The sequence below is a fragment of the Gymnodraco acuticeps genome, unplaced genomic scaffold (assembly GCF_902827175.1).
Source record: "Gymnodraco acuticeps unplaced genomic scaffold, fGymAcu1.1, whole genome shotgun sequence".
Taxonomy (NCBI): Eukaryota; Metazoa; Chordata; class Actinopteri; order Perciformes; family Bathydraconidae; genus Gymnodraco; species Gymnodraco acuticeps.
Window position 1 is genome coordinate 1,208,463 of NW_022991003.1, and position 25,812 is coordinate 1,234,274.

The window sequence follows — 25,812 nt, forward strand, 5'->3', positions numbered from 1 at the left end:
AGTATACAATTCATTTCAATTTATTCATGTAATTAATTCGAGGTCTTACAGTGAGGACATTACATGTGTGGAATCTGTGGAGTCTCAGCTTTAAATCGTATATCTTGTTTGTGCAGTTAAGATAGTAATAAGGGCATTTCTACCGTGTGTTGTGTGTAAAAAAAGCGTTAGCATTAGTTAGCATTGTTTCGCTCAATGCTAATTCAAAGGCTTGGTATTACTCTTGTGTTTTTTTCTAGCTAACAATTGTTCTTATTGTCAGTTAGCGGAGTTTCTTACCTTTAAAAGGGTATGAAACATTAATAGTTTCATAAATGTTAAGAAGCCCTGAGACATGTGAGAGAAAAAAAACTGTGGGAGGGGTCCACTGGGGGGACCTTCGGCCTTAACTGGTTAACAATGATTAATATTTGTAAAGGCTACAGGTGATCTTAAGATGCGTGAGCTATGCTTAGGGACCTACCAGTCAAGATTATTTGTGCGTAGGGGTGCATCATCTGGCGCCTGGTCCTGGTCATCCTCGCCATTGCCCATGCCGTGAACCATCACCTCGGGCTCGGGCTCGAACAAATAAGGACGTAATGGTCCATCGTCTGGCTCAATATTCTCACCATCGTCGCTTACTGAACCGGATTCAGATTCAGTTCCTAAAACGACATTTTCTTAGGAAAGCCGAGAGGATGTTTCTGACTCGCTATCATCACTGGATACCTCGTACAATCCTTCTTCTTTGTCTGGTATATTTGCCCTTCCACGTTCATTCTGCATAGACGCCATGGTTTGTTATCGTATCGTCTTCCTAAGTTTTCGTCACTTCCGGTTTGGCTGAGTCGAACATTTCGTTTCTAAAAAACTTCGGGGAAGCTGCAATAAAGTGCTTCTAACATGCGTAAGGCAATTATTATATTTTTTTAATCAGGTGTGATTGTTTTGGTACGTAATTATGCTTGTATATAAGTTAAAACGAAACTATTTGAGGTTCCATTTCCACTATCCCTTTAAGCAGTTGGAAAAAAGCTTGTTTTGGAATCTCACTTAATGCAGAAATATACCCTTAGATAATCTCTTAGATCATCAATTAAATGCAGAAAGGTGTGAAACATGAAAAAAGACTCCCTGCATTTTGTTAAAAGAATGCATCTACACAGCTATAATAATATTGGTTTGAGCTGACAAACATTACACAGCACTGTTAATACAGGGCGACACAGCAGGTGTCATTGTACACACTTTGCTGAGCCCACCTTGCCCTCTCAATCATTCAGGAGACCTTTTAATCCTGCTGTTCCCTGTGGCATTGGCTGCTCTCCAGCTGCGAGCACTGAGTTTTATTGGCTTCAGTATCAGTGGTACTTGCGGTGGCCTGCCTCACCTTTGATTTTGAGATTCCTGCCAAGGCTGGGTCAAGCCTCTCTCTGACTTCAGCCATCATCTCTGGTCCAGTCTCAAATTGAGCACAGTTAGTTCCACACAATTGTCGCAGAGAGCCAGCATTTCTGTCACCCATGAAATAGAAGTCGAGACTATTGATTGCTTTGTGTCGTTTGTTTTGTCATATTTTGACAAACATAAAAGGATGATAAAGCTTCACATTGTGCTTTAGGGTTTAAAATATAGACTGACCCAACTGAAGTGTTACAACAAATGTGTAAGGTTTTCCAACAATACATGATGTGAAAAAACTGCCTTATTTGACAGATCCTGCAACGATGATAAACATTGGCACACTGTTGAGGTATTTAGACTAATTGGTCTGATGAGACAGTGTAATTAAAGGTCCAAACTTCTCAAATGGAAAGGCCCTAACCCTATTAGTCAATCATATTTCCCAGATTGGCCAAATCAGGCTTGAGTTATGGCATGTCTCCAACATTTTAGAGGATGATGGTAAATACTTATATCTTCACTGTGAGAGAACGATATGAATCTGTTGCCTGCAGATTAGTGCTGAGTCAAGACTCGGGGGGAAGTCTGAAGCAAGTGAGCAGTCTGAGAAAAACCATTAAGGATAAGTGATCATGGTATTCTGATTGTTGGGGGACCTGGTTTTACATCCTAAGTACAGGATTTTAATATAAATCAAACGATAGCAGAGCTAAACATGATTTACTGTCTTTTAGATGCGTGGGTGTTGGTTAGGAAGGAGGTATTGCAGCATGTCCCTCAAAGCGATGAAGCTTTCCTTGATGCCATAGAATATAGTGGATATCACATATGAGTCTTTTATTTAACCTTGCGGTAGTAATGCATGTTATTGCAACTTTCCAGCAGTGGTCAAATGTAGACACATGCCACCCCAAAAACGTTGTAATTTGTGGAATATGGTATGTTTTATTTAAAGAGGCCCTATTGCGCTTTTCCCTCGGAGAAGGTTATGTTAGAGATAAGAGATGAACTCTGTGAAAGCACTGCCTGCTGACCAATCAGAGCTCTGTGAGGGGAGTTTAAAGCAATGGAGTCATATGCCAGGCTGAATGAAACAGTCCAAACTGCCAAATGTAGGAAAGACTTTAATTGCAACAAAATCTCAATGGATGTTGGTATCCTTTTAAACTGACTTCTGTACTTTGGACAGCTTATAAACTCAATTCAATGATATCACAAACAATGAAACCAATACTAGAGCATGCTATACTATTCTCTTAATTAAGTCCTCTACACTCCGACTCCACTGAGAAGCAGTGTAGCAATTTCGCCGCCTTCTTCACTAACAAAGTTGACACCATCCGCTCCCTCCTCTCTAGCCCCTCTGCACCTCCAGTTACAACTGCTGACCCACAGCCTGGGACAACCCAGCCTCTTCGCTGTTTCACGGACATCTCTCAGCGAGAGGTTGAGGGCATCGTTAGGAGGATGAAGCCCTCCACCTGTGTCCTGGACCCCCTTCCGTCAGCTCTTGTGAAATCGTACATCTGTGCCATGAGCCCCATGATCACTAAGATCGTAAACCTCTCACTCCAGGCTGGCCATGTCCCCTCTGCCCTAAAAACCGCTGTCATCAAACCTCGTCTCAAAAAACCCTCCCTTGACCCGGGAGTCCTGGCCAACTACAGACCCATTTCCAACCTTCCTTTTCTATCAAAGGTGCTGGAAAAACTAGTTGCTGCTCAGCTCCAGGACCACCTAAACTCCAACAACCTATTTGAGAAGTTCCAGTCTGGTTTCCGCTCAGGCCACAGCACAGAAACTGCCCTGGTCACACTCTACATGCTCCCCCTTGGCTCTATCATCAGCCGACATGGAGTATCATTCCATTGCTACGCTGATGACACCCAACTGTACCTCAGGATCAACCCTACCTCCTCTGCAGCCCTGCCTTCACCCACACTCACTGCCTGCCTGGAGGAGATACAGGCGTGGATGAAGCAAAACTTCCTGAAACTCAACAGCTCCAAGACCGAAGCCATTATAGTTGGCACCCCACACCAGGTTCGGTCATCCACCATCACCACCATCACCTTCTCCGGCCAGGACATTACCCTCTCCTCAATAGTCACCAACCTGGGTGTTAAAATGGATGCCCATCTGACCTTTGAGGCCCACATTAAACAGCTGTGCAAGAACTCCTTTTATCACCTCAGGAGCATCGCCAAACTCCGCCCCACACTCACTCTGTCTGACGCCGAAAATCTGGTCCATGCCTTTGTCTCCTCCAGGCTGGACTACTGCAATGCACTCCTCATCGGGATCCCTAACAAAAGCATCCAGAAGCTCCAAAACATTCAGAACAGCGCTGCTAGGATCCTGATGAGGGTGCGCAAATATGATCACATCACCCCCATCCTTAAAGCACTACACTGGCTACCCGTGGAACTGAGGATCGAATTCAAGGTCTCCGTCCTCACCCACCAGTGTGTCCATGGAACTGCCCCTCCCTACCTCAAGGAACTCCTCACCCCCCATACCTCCTTGCGGACCACCCGCTCCAGCAACTCCAACTTCCTCAAACCCCCCCAGGACTAAGCTCCGTACTATGGGAGCCCGGGCCTTCTGCTCGGCTGCTCCCAGTCTGTGGAATGCTCTCCCCGACCAAATGAGAGCACCACAGACCGTGGAGGCTTTTAAAAAAGGCCTCAAAACCCATCTCTTCAAAAAAGCCTTTGCCTAGACCTTTTTTTATCACCCTTTTATTTATGTTTTGTTTTGCTTTTTATTAATTCTACCGTGTTGTGTAATGTTTATTTATACTGTTCATGCTCACTACTTGTAGCACTTCGGGATTTGAAATCAAATATGAAGTGCTTTATAAATGGAATTATTATAATTACAGTAACTCAAATGACACCAACATTTGCACAGTACCAACATCAACATTTGAGTATTTACATACAAGGTCTTGCTTAGATAAGAGGTAGCCTATTGATTGTGTCAGCTACTGCTATAATACACATGCCCTTTATCGATTTGAAGTCATTCTTTTAAATCCAGAGGCTGCTTTGTGTTTTGTAAAAAAATAATTGTAAAATTATTATTATTGGAGCAGGAGGATGACAAGGGTTTTTAACCTTCTCCCCTCATGCTATTAACCTTCAATCTTTTCTCCACTCATCAGTGTCAACTCTGATACTGTAAATGAAATAAAGCACCACAGGGGTCTCCTTGTACCAACCAGGTCACCAGCTTTTTGTATTAATAACTCTTCTGAGGCAGGGAACAGTTAATATGGGCTTGGTCCTCTCACAATGAAAGGCTTTTATAGTTGACAGCATGTGCTACTTGAGCAATTACTTTGGAATATTTGAACTAGCAGAACAGAGCAGTGAACCTCTCACTATATCCCCTATATACTCACATGAAATGCATGCACTTAATGTCAGAGCCACTAAGCCATGCATCAATAATCATGTCAAAGTAGGAGTAATCACTAGGACCGGAACAGTCAGGCAGAATGTACAAAATGTATTTCATGTTCTCAAAAGTAAACCAAATGCATTTCGCAGTACGTTTCTCTGGGGGTTGAGAAACTTTTATGGACCATGTTTTCATCCAAATGAAATGATATATGCATGAATGTGTAATGTTGCTGCAGAAAGACTCACCTAATATTACTTTGACATCAATAAAACCCAGAAAGTACTTAAAGTGATGTACAGACTGAACTAGAGACGTAAAGGAAATTAAACACAAGAGACAACTACTCGCTCTTCCTCTCGTCTCTGACTCCATACTCACATTACTACTTTTGATTCCGACATCTTGTTCTCTTTATGTTTCACTGCTGTGAATAAAATATGTGTCCCAATTACTCACACAGTAATAATTTCTCATCTCTTCTCTCTGTGTTTGTTATAGTTTGTTTTTTTACCCCCTCACATTATAACTGCTAATCTGTGGCCACCATATCCCTTTTTTTTTTGCTAAACTTGATTTATTTTCCTTGCTGTTTCTTTATATTTGAAGTCCCAGCCATATTTTAAATCAGTCAGAGACCCTTGAAGAGACACAAAAGAGCATTATTTTTGCTTTATGTGTGAGACGGAGACTCTGATAATGCACATGAGGACATAACACATTAAAACTATTCATTCTGATCAAGCTGAAACCACATCCTAGTAAGACCTAAAGTGATGAGAGATAGGAATCATTTAACAGCCATCATTTAAAGTCCAGAATTAAGTTGTTTTGCTGTGTCTCATCCCTGCTTGACAGCACTACACGGCCACATTTCCTCTTCTGAAATTGGTTCCCTGAAGATAAATGCTTACACAAGAAGCTTGGGGAAGAGGCAGGGGTCAGCGTGAAGCTCCCAATATTGTTTCTGGCTCTGCTCAGCCTGGTTTAGTTCATCTCTCTCTAATTACCACTTGAAAGAAAAGCAGAGTCCTCTTCGACGTTTGACCCCTAAGTCTTTACTCCCATCAGCGATTTCAGCACTGGCTTTGCGGCTAATAAGGATCCCAATGCCTTCCCTAAACTCTAAACACTCACAAACGCAAACAAAAAAACACAGACCACAAGGGGAACATCGTGCTGCTTGGATCCACACATTCAGAAATGGCCATAACCCTGGAACAAATAGAGCCGACCAATAGAGATCTAGCATTTCACCACAAAATAATTGCCTCAGAAATGGCATGAAAATAATGAGATTCAGTTGACCTAATGTAGTGGCCAGAGTGAATGCATTCTGTTGTGTGCAAGCTCTCCAATGTTTGCTTGCCTGGCTGTGTGTGTGTGAACATTTATGTGTTTGCCATTTGCCTCTACAGGGTAGACTGGTTGAAGAGGTTAAATGGTTGTATTTGCTATTGCCTGTTTGCGCTGTGGAAACTCCTATCTCCGTGCTCCTGTGAAATTGCCGTTGTATCATTGCTCTGTCCTCCAACCTGAAAAAAGCTTGGCAAAAAAAACTACACCTATGATAACAGATTTGATCCGTGTCCTTTTAACCGAGCGTTATGATACAAGCAAGTCAATATGATTGAGTCTTACTGATAAGGGAACTTTTCACAATTCCTCTGAAAGTTGTTTGTATTACTTCCCCAAGTTTTCAATGTATTGTATTAGTATATTTACTATTCTCAGTTGGTCAATGTGTTAGCTTGTGTCAATATATTGAAACGATTATTTCAATATGGGCTTAACATGTCACAGTAGACTAGAGGTACACAATACAATCAGTGTAAATGACGTAACAAAGTTGCCTTAATTAAAAAGAATAAGACAATTAATGTCATAGTTCAATTAGATAAATAAATACTTTATTTCATGTTGTTTTATAATCGTTAAATATGGCATGATTTAATACAGTTTGATTTACATGTTAAACCGATATGCGTATGTGTTTCTTGTGCCTAGGAACTAATGTTTGTTCATGTGCTGGTACTGCGTGTTTTGTTGTTACACTGTACAACTCAACGTGGGTTGACGTCTTTGTTTGAAGCTCTGCTGAAGTCTGTGACAAAGTTATACAGAAAAGGAACTAGATTAATCTCCTTTCACGACAAGCGGCCAACGAGGTATTTGTTTTATGTTTTTATTTTCTTATTTTCATTCATATGTGTAGCACAATATGCTAATATGTTTGGCTATGTATACGTGTCATTTCGGTGTTGTAGTTCTCACGGCGTAACGGAAGAGGGGAGGCTACAGGATGAAAAGTCCAAGAAATAAACGCCCGTTTTAAAGAACCGACCTGTGTCTGTGTCGTGAAGAGAGCTACAATCATGAACCTGACATTTAGCCTAATAGGGCCCCTTTAAATACATTGACAGCTAATAGCTAAATTGGATGAAAATGCGAAACATTATCCTCTACATGCTGTTATGATTTTTAACATATAATGTATTGGCGTATACAATGAAGTAATTCTCAACAGTTTTTGGACACCATTTCATAGATCGGCCCATCAAGAAGATACGTTTCAAGCCTAGAGATCACTTAGCATCCTGACCAATTGATTAAGAAAATAAAAGCTATTTGGAGATCAGAAAAGCACCAAAATTATGATGGAGAAAAATCTACATTAAAGTTCTCCTATTATACTGTTTTTCATCAATATATTATAGGTCAGAGATATATACACAACATGTCTCTGAAGTGTTTGGCTCCAAACACCAAACAGATCATTGCAGCATTACCCATAATCCCCTCTGTTTCAGCCCTGTTTCCAAAGTGCTGATTCTCTGTCTGTTACTTTAGATGAAAATAAGGAGCCCTTCCCCACGCCCCTCTGAGAGAGACTTGGTTACAAAGAACTCAATGGTGCTCTAGGAGGAGATTCAGGTGATAAGGTGGGGCAGGGGGGTTACCTTGGTTGCTGATTGGCTAATGGTTACACAAGACAACACATCGTTATGACATCATAAAGTGGCTAAAATCTGATCAGCTCATTTTCAGACAGGTTTTTATAGAAATGGATCAGGACAAAAAGAGAGAGAATCTTTTTTCCTGAAACTTTCAGAATCTCTTTCCACAGAGGGGACATATGGTGATGTAGAAAATACAGGAACACGTGGATTTTGCATAATAGGTCTCCTTTAAAGCCATTACTTTTTTAATGTATTCAATCGTGACACTTCTGTTAACCCAGACTTATAAACACAAAAACCTTAAGGGTGATTAAAGAACAAACTCTCCATCTCAGTTGAGCACATTTTACTGGTTTGTGTTGTAAACATTTCCGGCAAATGTTGACAGATGCAGCACTGTTTGACTGCGTTCCTGACAGACTTTGGCTCACAGTGGGTCGTCTGTGCTGGAATCGCTATTGTTGTAAATCAAACAAGACAGAACTGTGGTTTTTGTTTTCATTTGATTCAGTTTGATTAATAAGCCAAACACCATGTGGTTTTGTGCTAAACTCAGATAGCAGCTGGTAAAGCGAGGTCAGAGTCAAATGCTCAGAGACTTAGAATAATTCCTCCCAGAATAAAAATGAAGATGAAATCGTAATACGGTAAACCATAATTTAATTGTACAATATTAAATGGGCACATTGCACTAATCACCAATAAAGGGAAATGCCCAACACAGCACCTTACGGGGTCGAGTATTCTCAAAACAATATCAGATTTGGCTCAAGATGGAGCTGCATGAAAGCTGATAAATTGACTAAAGTTATTTGAATTCAATCTTAATTTTCAGAGTCACTTTTGTTTGGGCTGAAGAATACAATGATTGAACATGATTATAATTATGGAAATACAAAATCAATCCAATATAGACAGGGCTGAGCTTACACATTTTATTTAATCTTTTTATATTGAAACGAGCAGTGCAAGGAATTCAAATGATAATTTAAAAGGGATAAAATAACAGTCAAATCTTTGTCAAACTTGTTTTAAAATGGTCTTCACAACCACAACCACATCAACAGTCTGATGAAGGACAATATGGTGACAGGCTTATTAAACCTGTTCTCTGCAGTTATTTGGGCACAGTTACTCAAGGATCTCAGTCATATTCATTCCTGCAAATTATTTATTAAAATATGTTCAAATATTGATAAAGATTTTAAATGTCTCCAGTTTGTTTTGCTTCAGTTGCATTTGTTCAAATTTAATTCACAGGTACAACAAACAGGAGGCAGTTTGAGGCAGATGTCACTAATTAACCATGTTATACAGCTATTTATTCAAGCTCCTTTGGAGTCTTTGGTTTCTGAATGAAATAGCCCTTTTTAAGTTTTAATTGTGCAGAAATGTCCATTCATGAGTCATGCCTTTTAGAGACTATAAATGCATGAAAAGAATTAAAGGTGGGGTAGGTAATTTTGGAGAAACCAGCTCGAGTGCGCTAGATTTTGAAAATACACAACCGGAAAAAATCTGCCACTTCCTCACAGAGCCCCTCCTCCAACACACACAAACGCGCACATGACCAATGAGGGCACGAGATGGAAGGCTGACAGGCAGGTAGGCCATCCAGTTATTTTAGCAGGGCCGGCTAAAATGATTGGTCACAGATGCATTTTTTTTATGTATTTATTGTCAAAGCACTTAAGATATTCATTGCTATCGGGATGTTAAGAGCATTCCATGGAATATAACAAAAAGTTTTTCTGAAATAAATTATTATTAGTATAAGTTTGAGAAACCGGCTCGAGATACACTTTTTGTTATATTCCATGGAATGCTCTTAACATCCCGATAGCAGTGAATATCTTAAGTGCTTTGACAAAAAATACATAAAAACATATTATCTGTGGAAGCCGTAGTACTGTAAAAAGCACGACCAATCATTTGAGCCGACCCGGCTCAAATAACTGGATGGCCTACCTGCCTGTCAGCCTTCCATCTCGTGCACAAACCTATCTCGTGCCCTCATTGGTCATGTGTGCGTTCGTGTGTGTTGGAGGAGTGGCTCTGTAAGGAAGTGGCAGATTTCTTCCGGCTGTGTATTTTCAAATGATTGCGCACTCGAGCTGGTTTCTCCAAAATTACCTACCCCACCTTTAAAGATCAAATGCAAAGTTTTTTTTATAATTGCCAGTAAAATCGAAATCATATTGCTACAACACTATCTTAAGATATTGCAGTATTAAAATCGGAGATAATATGCGTCTGGCAATGCGCAATATTTATTTTGTTCAACCCCCAACACCAAGTCCGACGATTTATTTTCTACTACGTCACAGTGGCCAAACAAACAAACCTTGGCTTATCGCTCACAGCTGCTTCCGCCGATAGTACAACTTAGTTTCGTTATCATGTCTGATTCTGAGTAGACTATAGACTAAAAGCTTTAGGAATCCAAAGTATAACATATAATAAGTACCCTGTATCAAGATTGATGCAAAACAAGTGACGTTTGACCTTTTTAGAGAGGTTTAGAAAAATAAAGTCCAGGCGGACTCACCACTGGGTAATTTGGGAACCATCACAACCAAACACAATGCTAACAGTGAGACTCTGAATTAGCCCCGAGCGAAAAATGCTAACCTATTACTGCACCGAAATCACTCCTAGCTCCCTTATTACTTATCCTAGCTCCACATCCAACACATTGTTTGATCGTAAAGACAGAGAATCTAACGGTGCCCACCTCTATAAGCACCCACTCGGCTGAAAGAAATGAAAGCATGGCGGAGGGCTTTTTTGATGCATAGGCCTAATGAAGTGGTTAGAAGAATGTTGGGTTTTCTAAGTGCTCACAGTCACTTTTAATTGCACGGGGGGCATTTTTAATTGGGCCAGGAGGAATAATAGTGGATTTAATCCCTATCATAATGCATATTGTTCACACTTTTCCGTTATGAGTGGAGGAGCGATGAATGAGCTGCAGATAAACTACAATGCTAACAGTGAATTAGCCCCGAGCGAAAAATGCTAACCTATTACTGCACCGAAATCACTCCTAGCGCCCTTATTACTTATCCTAGATCCACATCCAACACATTGTTTATGATCGTAAAGACACAGAATCTAACGGTGCCCACCTCTATAAGCAATAAAACTGCAATTCCGTTATCTGCGTTATCTGCTGTGCTCCGTGCGCTTTGAAATCTAATCAAAAGTTGTTTACCTCAATTCTTTGGCGTTTCTGCATCGCCCGGCTCTTTCGTTCTTTCAGTGGTTTCTTGTGCTGAAATATGGAGGGGACGGCTCCGGGTTTCAGCCTCCGATGTGCTATTAATGCTTCTCCACCAACAGACTTCATGATAGCAGGATCAACGTCGTATGCATCACACGCGTAGTGGTCAGAACACAACTTGCTCCATTTTGTCGGTTGCCATCCAACACGATTCACTAAAAAAAATCCATTTTTTGCGGATGATTTGCTCTTTGGGAAATGCATGTAAAACTCTCCCAGATCCCGCACCGTTCGTACAACAAAAAGCTCAACAATAACCCATGTTAATTCAGTTTTCTTTTCGAAAAACATGTGACCGAGACTGCGGAGTCGGGATATTTGGTCCAGAGACTGTTTGGCCACTATTACGTCACGCGCGCGGAGGCTGCTGGGAATTACATGTCAGAAATTCAGACGGCTTTGGGTCGAGTTTTGGATCAATAAAAAGCTTTTTTTTGGGTGTATTATCTCGATTTAAATAAAATAAAAAATACAGGCAGTCTTAAAAACAAAATTTCTATAAAAATGTAGCATATTTGGAAGCTTTGCATTTGATCTTTAAGTGTGCAGGCATTTGCCAGAGGTACAGGCTCTTCCATGACCCTCTTTATGAGTGTGACCTCAGAGAGATCCATGAACGCTGACAATCTACATCTTTGTTAAGCCTTCGTGAACATGATTTAATCATAATCAGTTCATATTTTAAGGCCAATCTTAAAAGCATCAGTTCAAAGAAAGGACACTTTTCAAAACTGTCTATTTAATAATCACGTCATATACTTACGTCATTAAAGCTGTGAACACTTTGGAGGCCTTAATGATGATCGGAAATGTATAAAATGCTGTATGATGCAACATTGCAGTGTATAGAGGGGAAAACACTGAAGGCCGAAACTTAAATGTGTGTTCATTTACAGGGAGCTGAAGAGAAAATGAGATTATACCTTCCACAGCATGCAATCACTCAACAGATCGACATGGATTTGGCTGTCAACAATTTACTAAAGCTACGGTGGCAGCTATAAAGTGATTGAAATCTCCGTACCTATCAGAATGGTGTGGAGTTTGTGAGTGGTGGGTGGGGGGGACTCTAAAACTGCCTGAAATAGGGATGATGTTACCATCACGGCCTCAAATATCACTCCTTTTCCCATTACTGTCTAAAAAACTAACGGATGGGGTTTGATTCAGGGTCAGATTACATGTGTGTGTGTGCGGATTTGTGCGCGCATGCACCCATGTGTGTTTCTGTCCTCACACTGTTATGTGTGTGCCTGTATTACACAGAGATAGAGGGATGGCAGCATCTTTTACAGGGAGCTCTCGTGTCAGGCAGGCATTGTCTGCTGACAGGCGAGAAGCCCCGGCAATGGATGGTGCCCTGCAGATGAACAAAATAAATAAAAATAGGGCCATTGTTTCAGAGGCCATGAGAAAAATATCTGCGGGGTTTCTTACACCGAAGCACTGCTCGTAATAGCTTGTCTATAGTGAAACACATTTGTCTTGCTGGCAACATGGAAACCCAAATAGCTAGATATCTAAAGAGAGATAATAACAATGCCCAAACACTTAATGAACGTACATGTATGGTCATCGCTTCATATGACCAACATCAACTTATAAAACCACGACTTACTGTATACATTGGGTCTGGGTCCTTCCCAGGGAAAGATCATTCATTCAAAATGCATTTATTTACATTTTAAATGGGATTATTCTTTTCGACTATCTTCGCTATGCCAATGAAAGTGTATGAGTCGTGGAACCTGGGGCTAACATCATTTTATTCCGAAAGTTACTTGCATGTTTAAATATGATTTAAAACAATTGCATTTGCATTTAGGGAAAGGATAACAATCATTATATAATACTACTACAGTACAACAATGTGTCTGACTGTAAGCAATGACTTTTAAATACAATCTGCATGTTTTATACTTTGAAGGGGGCCCTTTGATGGTTTTCCCTTTCCTATAGTGTGTTATGTAGTTTGCACGTCAATGGTCTACAAAGCCTACAATCCCAAATTCCCTGCTGCGAAGTTGTTGATGATCAAAACAGGGCCTGTAACAACCTGTTATTGTCGAGAACTTAATCTGCCTCGTCACTCTTTGGTCTCCTATTCATTTCTTTCTGACCTTGATATTGAAATACTATCCTCTGACCTCTAGTGGCTCAAACATGATTAACCCAAAACGGACAGGAAATGATTAGCTCTAACGTTTACCACAACCTTTAACTCTACTTATAGTATCATGTGTTTGTGAGATGTAAACAGAGGGTTGTTGTAAGAATGCTCTCATCGTGTATTAGGTTTTTGTTGAGTGGAAAGATGAACATAAACAATTACATTCTGCCTTCTGGTGAAGTTGAAGGACAACATCACTGTCCTTCGGAAGGGGAATGCGTGTACGACAAAAGGCAGTAAAAATCAGTGATATTGTAGAATTCAAGAAGGCAAATTGCAGAGGATTATGCAGTCTCATTCGGGCCTCAGTGATAGATTAAGCCCCAGCATTCAAAGACATTGTGTTTTGTTCAAGGGTGGAAGTGACTTTGCCAAGACATTGTGAGATAAGAAGCTAACTGTTATTAGTTTAATGGGAATGATAGTCTGCCCAAAGCAGTGTGTGTTAGTGGCATGGGAGCATCATTTGTCTTGCACAGCATTAAGGCTGAGGAGCAGCCGCCTGCCAATTGTATTGTGGGACATTTAAACCACCGAAGACAAAGTGTGGCTCATATGACCAGTGGCCTTACAGAGCTGGGTCAATTTTGCTGCAGATTGGTGTAAATAAGCCCTTTGTCTCCGTCTGAAATTACTTTTGTTGATGTCACTTAGATAAAAAGGTGAAGCCCATGTTTTCCTTTGCTATGCAATATAGGCAGTGTACTAAACACTGATACAAGTGGATTCCTGCAACACAAGCATTATAGTTTCTAACCATTGAGCTAGTAGGCTCTCTTTTCTTCAGTTATACCATTGTGTCAAATATACTACCTTGAGGATTTCTTTGCCATGATTACGGGCACTTAGAAGCTGTGTAGTTAGCCGCTCATTGTGCATATTTCTTCATCTCTGTAATCGTCACAAAGATTGTCCTCTAGTGAACAGACACTGTCTCACACATATTTTTATGATCATGATGACTGCCATCATCACATTGGTTCAACACCATTTCAACGTAATGTCTTTGAAATGCCTGTCATTAAAAATGATCTCATCTGAGGATGATATTCTGCACATCCAAAATGACCAACCCTAAACCCCATGCAGTCCTTCAATAATACCCTTTACAGTATGACATGTTAGAGTTTTGGGATTTGAACCAGTATTTGTGTATGTTATGCAAATCCAATTCCTTTGCTGAGCACATTTGCTTTCTGCCTGCAAGCTCATATTACAATGCTTACTCAGGATCTTGGCAATTCAAACCCCATTGTGGGTAGTCTTCCCCTCTAACCTCGCCAAATACACTGCTTTCCATTTTCATTTCACCAGGCGTTTCACACAGCAGCATAATGATACAAGTCAGGGCAAATGAGTGCCTCGGAGGGTGAGGGTGAGTGACAATGAGGGACTTGATATATGTGTTTGTGAGAGAGAAATATGAATGTGAGGTTATTTATAAGCAAATGTTCTTCACTGCAGCTAGTGGACCTGCTGGTATAAGAATGAACCCTCCTATTGTGTTTCTTCCCCCCCACTTACTTTGGTGTTTGGTGTAGGAAGTAAGGCTCTCCATCGGGAATACATAAATAAGACGAGGACAAATAATGTGACTTTTGAATCTGAGGTAGTTTTCTTTGCTGCTGTAAAAAGCGGACGAGACGTTTCTGCGGCTGTGGACCTCTGCCTCAGTCTGGTACTGTCCGTGGTGCTGAAAAAAACCGAGCCACACACACACACACACACACACACACACACACACACACACACACACACACACACACACACACACACACACACACACACACTTCTGCTGCAAGGAATATGATCTGTTCACGCTCACATTACACAACACTTGAGGCCAATGTGTGAAATAAATAAAACTGACTTGACTTGAATGTTACAGTAAATTAAAAGGAGAGAATGTGACTTAATGATGTTTACAAGCTGCTAAAGAGACAAAATGTAAATCAGAAATAGGTCATATTTTCTTAATTACAAATTATAATGCACAGCTGTATGACATTTCAGAAGAGGGGTTTGGCTAACTTCCTCCCTTTATAAGAGCTGTCCTGTGCTTCTAATAACATACTGCACATTGTGGCTGCCGTCACAGTATGATGCTCAAGCTCTAAAGGCCCGGACACACCAAACTGACACCAAAGAACTGACACAGACGGACCCCCGACTGTTGTGTCGCCTCACGTCTCCTGCGTCTTGGCCATGTGTCGCACTGGAACACACCGCAACGACTTCATCCGACGGCCAAGTTACACGTACGAACTGCCCATGCGTGAGTGGCAATAACTCTCCTTACCAGCAGGCGGCGGTAGTGTGTATTCGTCATTCAAAAGAGGCAACAACCGGAAGACAGACTGTGTGATAACCAAGAGAAGAAGAACAGACTGCGTGATATAAACAAACAACAAATAGCGTGTGCTTTCACTCTACAGCGAGAAGCTCACGGGGCTTTCCCGAACCTGTGTCGAGAGCTGGAGTTCAATGACATCTCAGATTTGCCTTCTTAATAGTTTGTTTGGGTCCCTCACTTCCATTTAGCTTCCCATGCACTGATTCACTAGCTGGACAGCCAATCAGAGTGATTTCTTTTTCCGACAGCCTTTGGCCGACTGCCCACCGATTCGACATGTGGAATCGGTGGGTTTTCGGCCGAAAAAGCGTTGGCCCGGCTGAAAAGACACGACGGTGCGGGACACACCAATCTGAGTAGGGCGTGTCGACGCTCATCGTCGGCCTGACGCCCATCGGCGGCCAGAATCGGCTTGGTGTGTCCGGGCCTGCTCTAAAGTCATGAACTTTAGATAGGAAACCATTAACTGCTCCATAAAAATAAAGAAAGTATCTTATTCACAAAAAAGCAGTTTGAATGCTTAAATAGAAAAGCCTCCTCCAACATTTTACATCTTGTTTTATGTTGAAATACTTCAGTGTCTTTTTCATTCTCAGCCTTTATGATGCAGATACATCATAAACCATTGTGCTGTAAATTGGTCCAGTGCAGCCATTAGCCAGTGGCTGCTGCACTCTGAATACAGCATTGCTTCCTCTATGTCTGTTGTTTCTTAACACAGGCTTTATGGACATATCGTTACATTATGAGACAATAGGATATCATTTAGGAAGCTGTTGTGTTTTATTATAAAGGATACCAAATGGACAGAATATAAGAGTGGACTGCTGAATCCTGCACTCACTTAAATCTAAACATACCATTTGCCTTCCAGGCTTAAAGGGGCCCTATGCTTTTGGGGTTCTCCCTTCCCTGTAGTGGGGTCGTTTTAGTGCATGTAAATGGTATGCAAAGTTCATGCAGGAGGGAGTGTCTCTCCCACAGAACCAGGTTGAGTTTGGAAATATGTCAGTCTTCTTCTACAGGAGCATTGCAGCAGCGAAGTTTATAATACAAATGCTGTGAAGTGTATTAACTTCAAAATAGGATTAATGCTAATTTAAAGCAGCTTATCGATAATGTTAAATCGTAAGAATGACAGCCTTGCAGGTTAGTATGCAAATCAGCATGGAAGTGATTATGTCATAACAAGCTAATGGCAATTGTGTCATCTCATCAGAGAGACATGTTTCTTTCATCACAGAAAGTCACAGACATCTCTCACACACATTATGGCAAACACATTAAAGACTAGCGTGCGTGCATGTGTTGAGGAACACAACAGAACATATGAATTATTGATGGGATGCTTTCAAAGCTGTGGCGTCACTGGGTATCCATTGTTACCTCTGTTGTTGTTTGCAGCGCTTTGCAGGGCAGAGCATGGAGGCGAGGTGGGCAGGGACCAACTTAGCTCCTTCACATAAAGTGCATTCAGCGAGAACATCTTTGTTTTTAACACATTTTTAATATGTTTTTTTCTTGGTTTTACTTATATTGCAACACTCTACAGGTATTTGACCAGTGCTGATAGCATGCAGATAGTGTCTAGGTTGTATGTTAAAGCTCTTGATACCAGCACATGAATGTCTCACATATGTTTAGATCAAAAGGTATCCACTTTTAAAGGTTTATCTTCAATGTCATATTCATAGGGAGATGGTGGCGAAGTCGATAGGGACTTGGCTTGGCAACTGGAAGGTCACCAGTTCAAGTCCCGGCAAGACCAAGTGCCACCGAGGTGTCCCTGAGCAAGGCACCGTTCCCTACACTGCTCCCCGGGCGCCGTTCAAAATGGCAGCCCACTGCTCCTAACACTAGAATGGGTCAAATGCAGAGAAACAATTTCCCCACGGGGATTAATAAAGTATATCATATCATCAAATGAAATGTCAAATGACTTTAAGACTAAAGTAGCTTTTATGTCTGTTCAGGTCTAGTGTACTGATCTGGAAAAGAAGAAGCCCCCCCCCACCCTTAAGGAATGGGTTCACAGCCAGGCGGTGGGATACAGCTCGAAAATACAGAGGAAATATCCTGTATTCATAGCATGGGTACCTTGGCCATGCGTGAACTGATGCTGATGACATTCACATGTAGCTGTGATGCCTGAGTGGCTTAAGTTGCTCTGAGGGTCTGTGCAGAGAAGCAAGGACAGACACATTTTAAACAAACACTTTAGTTGTGTGTTATCTGTTGAAGGCTATGAACACACATTTGACTAGAAACACGCAATGCGTGCTGATGATGTAAGAAAGGTAACACACACAAAATGTAATGCAGGGTTTCCCACACAGACTATACTTGGGCGGGCCGCCCAGGTATATTAACGGCCGCCCAAGTATATTTCGCGACCCATTTATTTATTTTTATTTTAAAAAAAATGTATATATTTTTTTTGTATTCGTCCGTGACCACGACGCCATCTGCGATCGATTAACTTGTAGACAATGATCCCTCGCTCCCTTGCTCTGATCTCGCCTCCTTCTGGCCTGTTAAGTGGCCTGCCTCACACAGGGTGACTGGCTGTCCACATGATGTGGCCTGCCGACATGATCACTGTCATACAGATCATAAATCAAAGCCCTTGATTGGTCTCTGTGTGTCATTCAAGCTCGGGATAACCTCAGCTCAGGTGAGGTAAAGCACTCTCTGAGTGTTTAGATAGTTAACTTAGTCTAAGTTCTCAGTGGGTCTCAAACGGTGTGGTCACCATTTATGTAAACACATATTTCCATTTGAGAGAGTAGTGATTGGTCTAATGGATAGTGAGGTGGGCTGAAGATCGGAAGGCTGCGAGTTCAAATCCCGCCAGGAACACCACCACTAGTGTGCCCTTGAGTAAGGCACTTAGCCCTTAGTTACTCCAGGGAGAATGTCCCTGTAATCGGTCATTATAAGTCGCTTTGGATAAAAGCGTCAGCTAAATGAAATGTAATGTGATTAGTGAAATATGCATGAATAAATAAATAAAAAGTTAACTAGGTGAAAAAAGGTAAGATACACTTTTAAAACTTGTTGAGAGAAAACTAGTCTTTGCTGCTGCCTCAAAGAAGAGCAGGGGGAGAGGATGGAGAGGGGGGAGAGGAGGGAGACAGGAGAGGCTGATTCAGGAGCACAGACACACTCACAACTATAAATGAACCAAAACTAAATTAATAAACAAGTTTCAGTGTTTTTTTCATATTGGAAATGGTATGTTATTGGTTATGGCCTTGATTTTATGATTATTGAAATGTATACAGTTCTGTTAAATATAGGTGTTTCCATAGATCTAGTCTCTTTATTTTCCCCTCAAAATGCACCAGATTGATGCATTTAACTCCAAAATAAAAAATAAAATCTTACCGGGGGGGCATGCCCCTGGACCCCCCTAGAGGATTTGAGGTCGACCCCCACTAAAAATCACATGGATAGGTTCCTAAATACATTAATAAATACATTTATTTTTTTAAATAGTAACCCATTTCCATATGTTCATGTGTGGGTAGTAGATTTAAACTATAGGGCTATCATTATGGACCCTGCCTGTACCTGTACCTGTTCGCTCTGCCATCGCGTGAAGGGTCTGCTAACAAGCGACCAACAGAAAGGTTAATGTTGTTGCACGTCACCTCAACCCCCTCCCCCCCCCCCCTGCTACCACCACCCCCCCAAGTATATTTCAGATCTGTGGGAAACACTGGCAGTTAATGGACCAGCACCAGAGGCATTCCCATACACACAGTCGTTGGAGCTGTTCTTCATGAAATCCCAGAAGGATGAAGTGCTCTGACAAACAGTGCCATCTTTGCGCAAAATGATTATACCGGAATGAAAAGTCAATAAATAATAATAATAATCATTATTTTGTATGTTCTCACTGGAAAACTTGATGCATTTCTTTCATTTTTCTTGATTCCAAAAGGAATGAATGAAATGCTAACAAAACCAAACCCTTTAAATTGCTACAAGGAATCAATGAATTCTTGTTCTACAAACGAGATAACCCCTACAATCGTGCTGCAGACTGATGTGTAACCGGGGCCTCTCGTGGGTGAGAGGAGGATCGTGTTAGGGAATCCATCAGATTTGTTGTCCTCCCACAAACCTTAGCTAATCAATGTACCATGGGCAGCGATTACAAATGAGTCAGATGCTAAAATAGATTCATCATTAAAATGCATTGAACGAAGATCGTGAATCGATCACAGAATAGCTAAGGAGATCCAGTGGTGCTGAACTCATCATAGCATATTTAAGAACAACAATATGATCATCTCTCACGTTGGCATCACATTAAAGACAATGCCGTGAGAACATTGGATGGGACAAGATGAGAGATGGCTCTTGTGAAATATTTACTCCTCCTGCTTTTAAAGTGCTGCAATCTCTGACTGATTGTGTCTGACGCCCCTTTAAAATGCACAGGACATAGACAGGGGATCAGAGATGTATTAGACAACATGCAGGGCCTGCAGAAGACTGTGTTGTCAGTGTGTGTGTGTTTATGTGTGTTTGTCAGCAGTATCTGAAGCCCACAGTGCCATCAGGCTCTCAACAGAGGAACTGCTTCCTCTCATAGCCCCCCCCCCCCCCCCCCCCCCCTCCTTATGTCTCCACTCCAGTCTCAGATACTTACATCTGATTGTATTTCTTTATTTCCCAGCAGCTTGTCACTAAAACATATAGATGTTGCAATGGCAATATAAGTTAGTTTGTTTCAATTCACCGTCAGAAGAGATTCTTAGTTAGGAAATGTATGTATCCGTGCGTCTGCATGCGCGTAAACGTGTTCTGGTGCGCGCTAACAGGGGGTGGAATCTCAACATACAACTCTGGACAGATAAGACAGGTTAACAAAACGCGCAGTCTAAATAAATAATACAGAAAATGAACGGACTGCCCGTGCGCTGCGATCAACCAGCACATCCACCCACCCATACACACACACAGTTTTACCACACACACACACTTGAGTAGGACACCGGGCAGAGCGCGTACCGCCGATCATCTCCTCCCTCCCCTCAGCAGCAGATTGCTGTGCCTCTGACGACAGACAGTCACACATGTTGTGAGCGCGAGGCTGTGGAGAGACTGCATCAAGGAGCGAGGACGGCATGTTCGCTTGCATCGGGAACGGTGCGTAGGAGTTGTTCTCTCTCTACCTGCCATTTGCATTCCTTCTTTATTCTCCACGTTGATCCTCGGACGAGTGCGGGCGCACAGGGAGTCCCATTACCGAGGGAGGATCGCGCTGCGTGTGTGAGCGTGTGTGTGGGTTAAAAAAAACTACAGCTGTCATCTTAGAACCGCGGCACTGCTGTTGTGGAGAAAGTCGTTGGAAATCTGCAAGAAACGGGTGGCTGCTATATTTTCTTCTACCCCCTCTCTTCAATTTTTTTTTTTTAAAGCTTTCTTTTAAGGCGATGGACTTGAGAAAGTGCGTCTAAATTTCAGTGTTGGTGACTGGGAGTTGCCGTCGGGGAGAAATGCGAGAGGATGCTTGGAAGCAGTGAAGGATACAGCAGGTGAGTTTTCGATTAGGAAAGCAAAAATGGGGTTCTCTTTTAACGCAGACTATTGTTCAGTGTTCATTCTCATGTCGATGCAGTTTATAATGTTAGCTCAGGCCAAGGTTGTAAGAGGGGTGGAGATCCAGAATGCAGCGGTCTGGGCTACTTGGAAGGAAACATCCCTCAAAAAATGTGACTTATAATGTGTCTTGGGTGACGTTAATTATCACGATAGGCTGTCCTAAAACTCCTTGGATAACATTCCGATGTCAAATCGGTATATTCCAAAATGTCAGAGAAAGTACGCGATGATAAGGGTAGAATCGGTTGACAGGACAGAAAAGCAAACGGGGACTTGAGTGTGCTTAGGCGCGTCCTCTGCAGGTAAAAATCATCTAATCCTGGCACATTGGAAATTAATTTAGAGATGTTATCCTTTCACATTGTGACAGTGTAATCTGGCCATTTCTCTGCGTATGTGTGCATGTCTGGGATGACGAAGGCTTAAGCCATTCAAATGTAATTGTCCCGTGAATGTGAGTGTGTGAGAATGGGGCGTGTGTGTATGTGCAGGGGGAAAGGGGTGTTTGGTGGGATTGCAAAATGTTATCTTAATCTAGCCTTTATTTGGCCACGTATGGACTTTGCTGAGATAACATTTCAGTGTGAGGCGGTCGTGATCATCCCCGTATGCCATTTCTTTCATCTGCAAAGATGGCTATCTGTTAAATGGGCAGCGTATTAAAGCAAAGCAGGCTTCTGCAGCAGGAGTCGTGCATTTCATAGATCCTCAGAAACGACTTTGGAATTTTTGGGCTTTTAATATGACAACAATGGGGTCCATAAGGGGCTTACACTGCAGGACACAGGATGAAACTTGTGTGTGTGTGTGTGTGTGTGTGTGTGTGTGTGTGTGTGTGTGTGTGTGTGTGTGTGTGTGTGTAGTGTGTGTGTGTGTGTGTGTGTTTGTGTGTGTGTGTGTTTGTGTGTGTGTGTGTGTGTGTGTGTGTGTGTGTGTGTGTGTGTGTGTGTGTGTGTGTGTGTGTGTGTGTGTGTGTGTGTGTGTGTGTGTGTGTGTGTGTGTGTGTGTGTGTGTGTGTGTGTGTGATTCAAGGCAGCATTTGCAGAGAATATATGACAGTGGCCCCTGAAATGTTTCCCTCTTTATTGTCTAGCACTGCTCCTTATAATGACACACCAAAACAGTTGCGGCAGAGTATCAGAAAGCTGTGTGATGCTGTGCCTGCGGACATTCATAAAGTGCTGTAGCTCTATTGGTTATAAATAGCCGGAGGGAGCGGACAGCCATAGCTCGAGCAGCCTCTCCCTGCTTTATCAGCGCTCACCATCCAAAATGATAGATATCTGATACACCCTGAGATATCACACAGAGGCAGGGGCAAGTGTGTGGCACATGGGGCTTCATAGATGCATTATAGCCTCTTATGAGTGCTTTGTTTCCCTCCTTGGTTACATTATTTTCTTAATAAGAAATAACTTTAGTATTTTCCCTCTGCTAGGTCCCTTTGTGACACTCAATAGTGACTTTAGAGTCGCCTTATCACACCAGATGTTTCCCTATAATCCTTTATACCGTTCACTGCATTCCTTTAGGTTTTTTCAACTTCACTTGCAGGCTTTAAATTGTATTGCTGTCGGGTTTTGATCTATGCGATGATTCGGGACGCTGCTGACTCAATCATGGCTGCCTTGCAACAGCCAAGAGGATGCTGAGGTGTGCGATCCGCTTTATCCACACGCCCTGGCTGCCTTCATTAAACAAATGTGCGGCCGCTGACCTTGGCCAAGAGTTGTCAATAGGATTCACCTTTCTGCCCTGCGATAGGCTATAGGACATTAACAAAAGAGCCCACCAGCTCACTCTCCTACATTATGCTGCTGTTGACATACTATATTGAATTACAACACAATGATCAATGTATGCAATAAGCTAAACCTCCACACAGAGTATCAGATGTCTCAGGACAATCATGCTCCTCATAACAGCATTACATTTCTACGAAGAAAGGTTACATCTTGGTATGTTTGTAATTGAATCTCATGCAGAAAGGATGGAACAGCAAACCTAAGACCAGAATAAGAGTGTGTGCCGCATTTTAATAAGTTGTAAATGAAATCAGCTTCACTGTAGATTTGTCGGCAGACCGGGGCAGTCGAGACGGAGTGGGCGGTGACAGTGTGGACCATGATGTTAGTGCATGATGACTGATCACAGACTTGCCTTCTCACAACGCACTAAATGACCAATAGTGTTAGTGAGAGGGCTAATGCTGGCTTATGACGTGTAAGCGCGTCTCTTGGAGACACTCACCCCGGGTGTAAAGCCGACACCTTCTGCATTGGCAAGGTGTTTATTAGCTCCCAGTTGTGAGGCCTAGATTATCCACACGTTGCTGGGAGATTTAACCCGGCACGGCAATTATGTTGTCTTAATAAGACCTGGCTGCCATTCCACTTGATGCCAACGCCTTCATACATCTAATGTGCCCTGGGCTGGATAACATGTTCATAAAACGCCTGCGGTGGGATCACAGTAGCTGTTTGATTGAAGGGGGGAGGGGGTTCTCGTTCACAAGTCGCTCTTGTCCTTGCTGGATACCTTTTGAGCTAGATGAGCAGGAAAAGCAGCGGCCAGTGTTGTCTCAAAGTCCTCAGAATGATGTGTTTTATCTTTTAAAGATGTATCATTGTGATATCTTTAAGTGTCAAATGTTTCACCTATTATGCAACTTTCACAGACAGGGTGACACAAGCACTTAAAGGGCACCTATTATGCAAAATCCTCTTCTTCATGTCTCTTCTACATCGACATGTGTCCCCTCTGTGGAAAGAGACTCTGAAAGTTTCAGGAACAAAGATTCTCTCTCTTTTTGTCCTGATCCATTTCTATTAAAACCTGTCTGAAAATGAGCTGATCAGATTTGGGCCACTTTATGATGTCATAACGATGTTTTGGCTTGTGTAACCATTAGCCAATCAGCAACCAAGGGAACCCCCCCCCCCACCTTATCACCTGAATCTCCTCCTAGAGCACTCTCTTGTGTTCTCTTTAACCAAGTCTCTCTCAGAGGGGCGTGGGGAGGGGCTCCTTATTTTCATCTAAAGTAACAGACAGAGAATCAGCACTTTGGAAACAGGGCTGAAACAGAGGGGATTATGGGATGCTGCAATGATCTATTTGGTGTTTGGAGCCAAACACTTCAGAGACATGTTCTGTATATATCTGAAACCTATAATATATTGATGAAAAACATAATAGGAGACCTTTAATTAACTAATGAAACACCTCGTGATTATTTTATTGTAATGCAGTCAATCACGGGACATGTCTCTCCAAATACAGTACTCTATCATGCTGAACAATAACCAACAACATTTGTCTTTGTGCCAGGGTCCATGGTAGAAGAGTCTTTTTTTCACAGTGGTGTAATGGTTTTTAGGCCTGTGGGTGACAACAAATCGAAATGTTCATACTCCCGGCTCTATAAACAAATGATGCTGCTTTAACAAAGCTCTGTTGAATATCTATTCATGTATCCTGGTGTCCTACTGTAAATACTGCAGTTAAACACATGTGGGCATGCAGCCAATGCTTTGCCCTCCATTTTACCTTCAGAGTGATAGTGGCTTTAACAGTGTCATTTATGGAATCAAATGTGTCTATTGCCCTTAATCTTGTGATGATTCAAGTATTAACATAATTAGTATATGCACTAATCCAGACTTTGCACACACCTTGTTTTATCACACATTGGCCACAAATCTGAAAAAACCGACATTTTAAAATGAAATAGAAAAATAGCAAGTTCCCACATGGTCTAAGCCACACGATGCATTTCTATAGAACACATCCACAATCTCTACCCTTCACGATTATTAGGAGGCTTCTAAATGTCATGCATTCAAATATGCCTGTGGGGTTCATTTAGCGTTCAAGGATTCATGTAAAAAACGCTGCACCTAATTCTGATCTGCCTCACGGTGTTGAAAAAAAAAATGTCTTTAGAGAGTTTCTGAAAAGGTGCCTTGAGAGAGCGATTTCACCTTTTATGTTTGAGAAAAATCAAGGAGTCCACAAAGAAAAGCTGGATTACCATTTATTTTCAAATGGCAACCGCCGACAGGAATAGATGGACTATACAGTATGCTTAGAGCACTTTACCTCTACAAGGCTAACACATATTCAGGATCCACGTGTACGGCATGCATTTTGATTTATTCTAAAAGTCCTTGAACATTGCCAACATTCAATACGATTATATTCCAAACAATCTACAAAAGATGCCAAGTCCTAAGAAGTGTTTACAACCCTCTTGAGAGAACAATTGCATTGACTGCATAGGGACTAATCAGTAACTATGCTGGCACCCCTGTTGCCATGCAGCCTTTTAGACAACTGTGAATGGCATGTGTGTCACTCTGTTAAGCTGCTAGTGGGCTGTAACAAATTGACAGCTGTGAATAGGAGGTGACAGCTAAAACATTTTAGTTCCAAGATGCTGAAGTAAATGGCAAAATGCACTCTTTGATTTCACTTATTCCCTGAAACTGAATGCAAATGAGACGTTACGTGGAATCCATTGTGTTATACAATGCTTTTTTTTCGATCTTTGCACTGAATATTATTGTCCCGTATGATATTCACAAACATATTTATAACTGGAGTCTGTTGTAAATAGTTTTGCAGAGGTAATTATTGC

General features: G+C 41.8%; 1 protein-coding gene across 2 annotated transcripts in view; it reads left to right on the top strand.

The window, feature by feature from the left end:
- The window catches only part of lingo1a (leucine rich repeat and Ig domain containing 1a), a 147,131-nt gene that overhangs the window by 98,177 nt on the left and 23,142 nt on the right, over window positions 1-25,812 (top strand). The window contains exon 1 of one of the 2 annotated variants that reach the window (XM_034236110.1): window positions 20,470-21,106. The exons of the other annotated variant lie outside the window; for it this stretch is intronic. The gene's annotated coding sequence lies outside the window, so the exon portion shown is untranslated. Of the gene's footprint in view, window positions 1-20,469; window positions 21,107-25,812 lie in introns of those variants that run through there. 2 annotated transcript variants of the gene reach the window in all.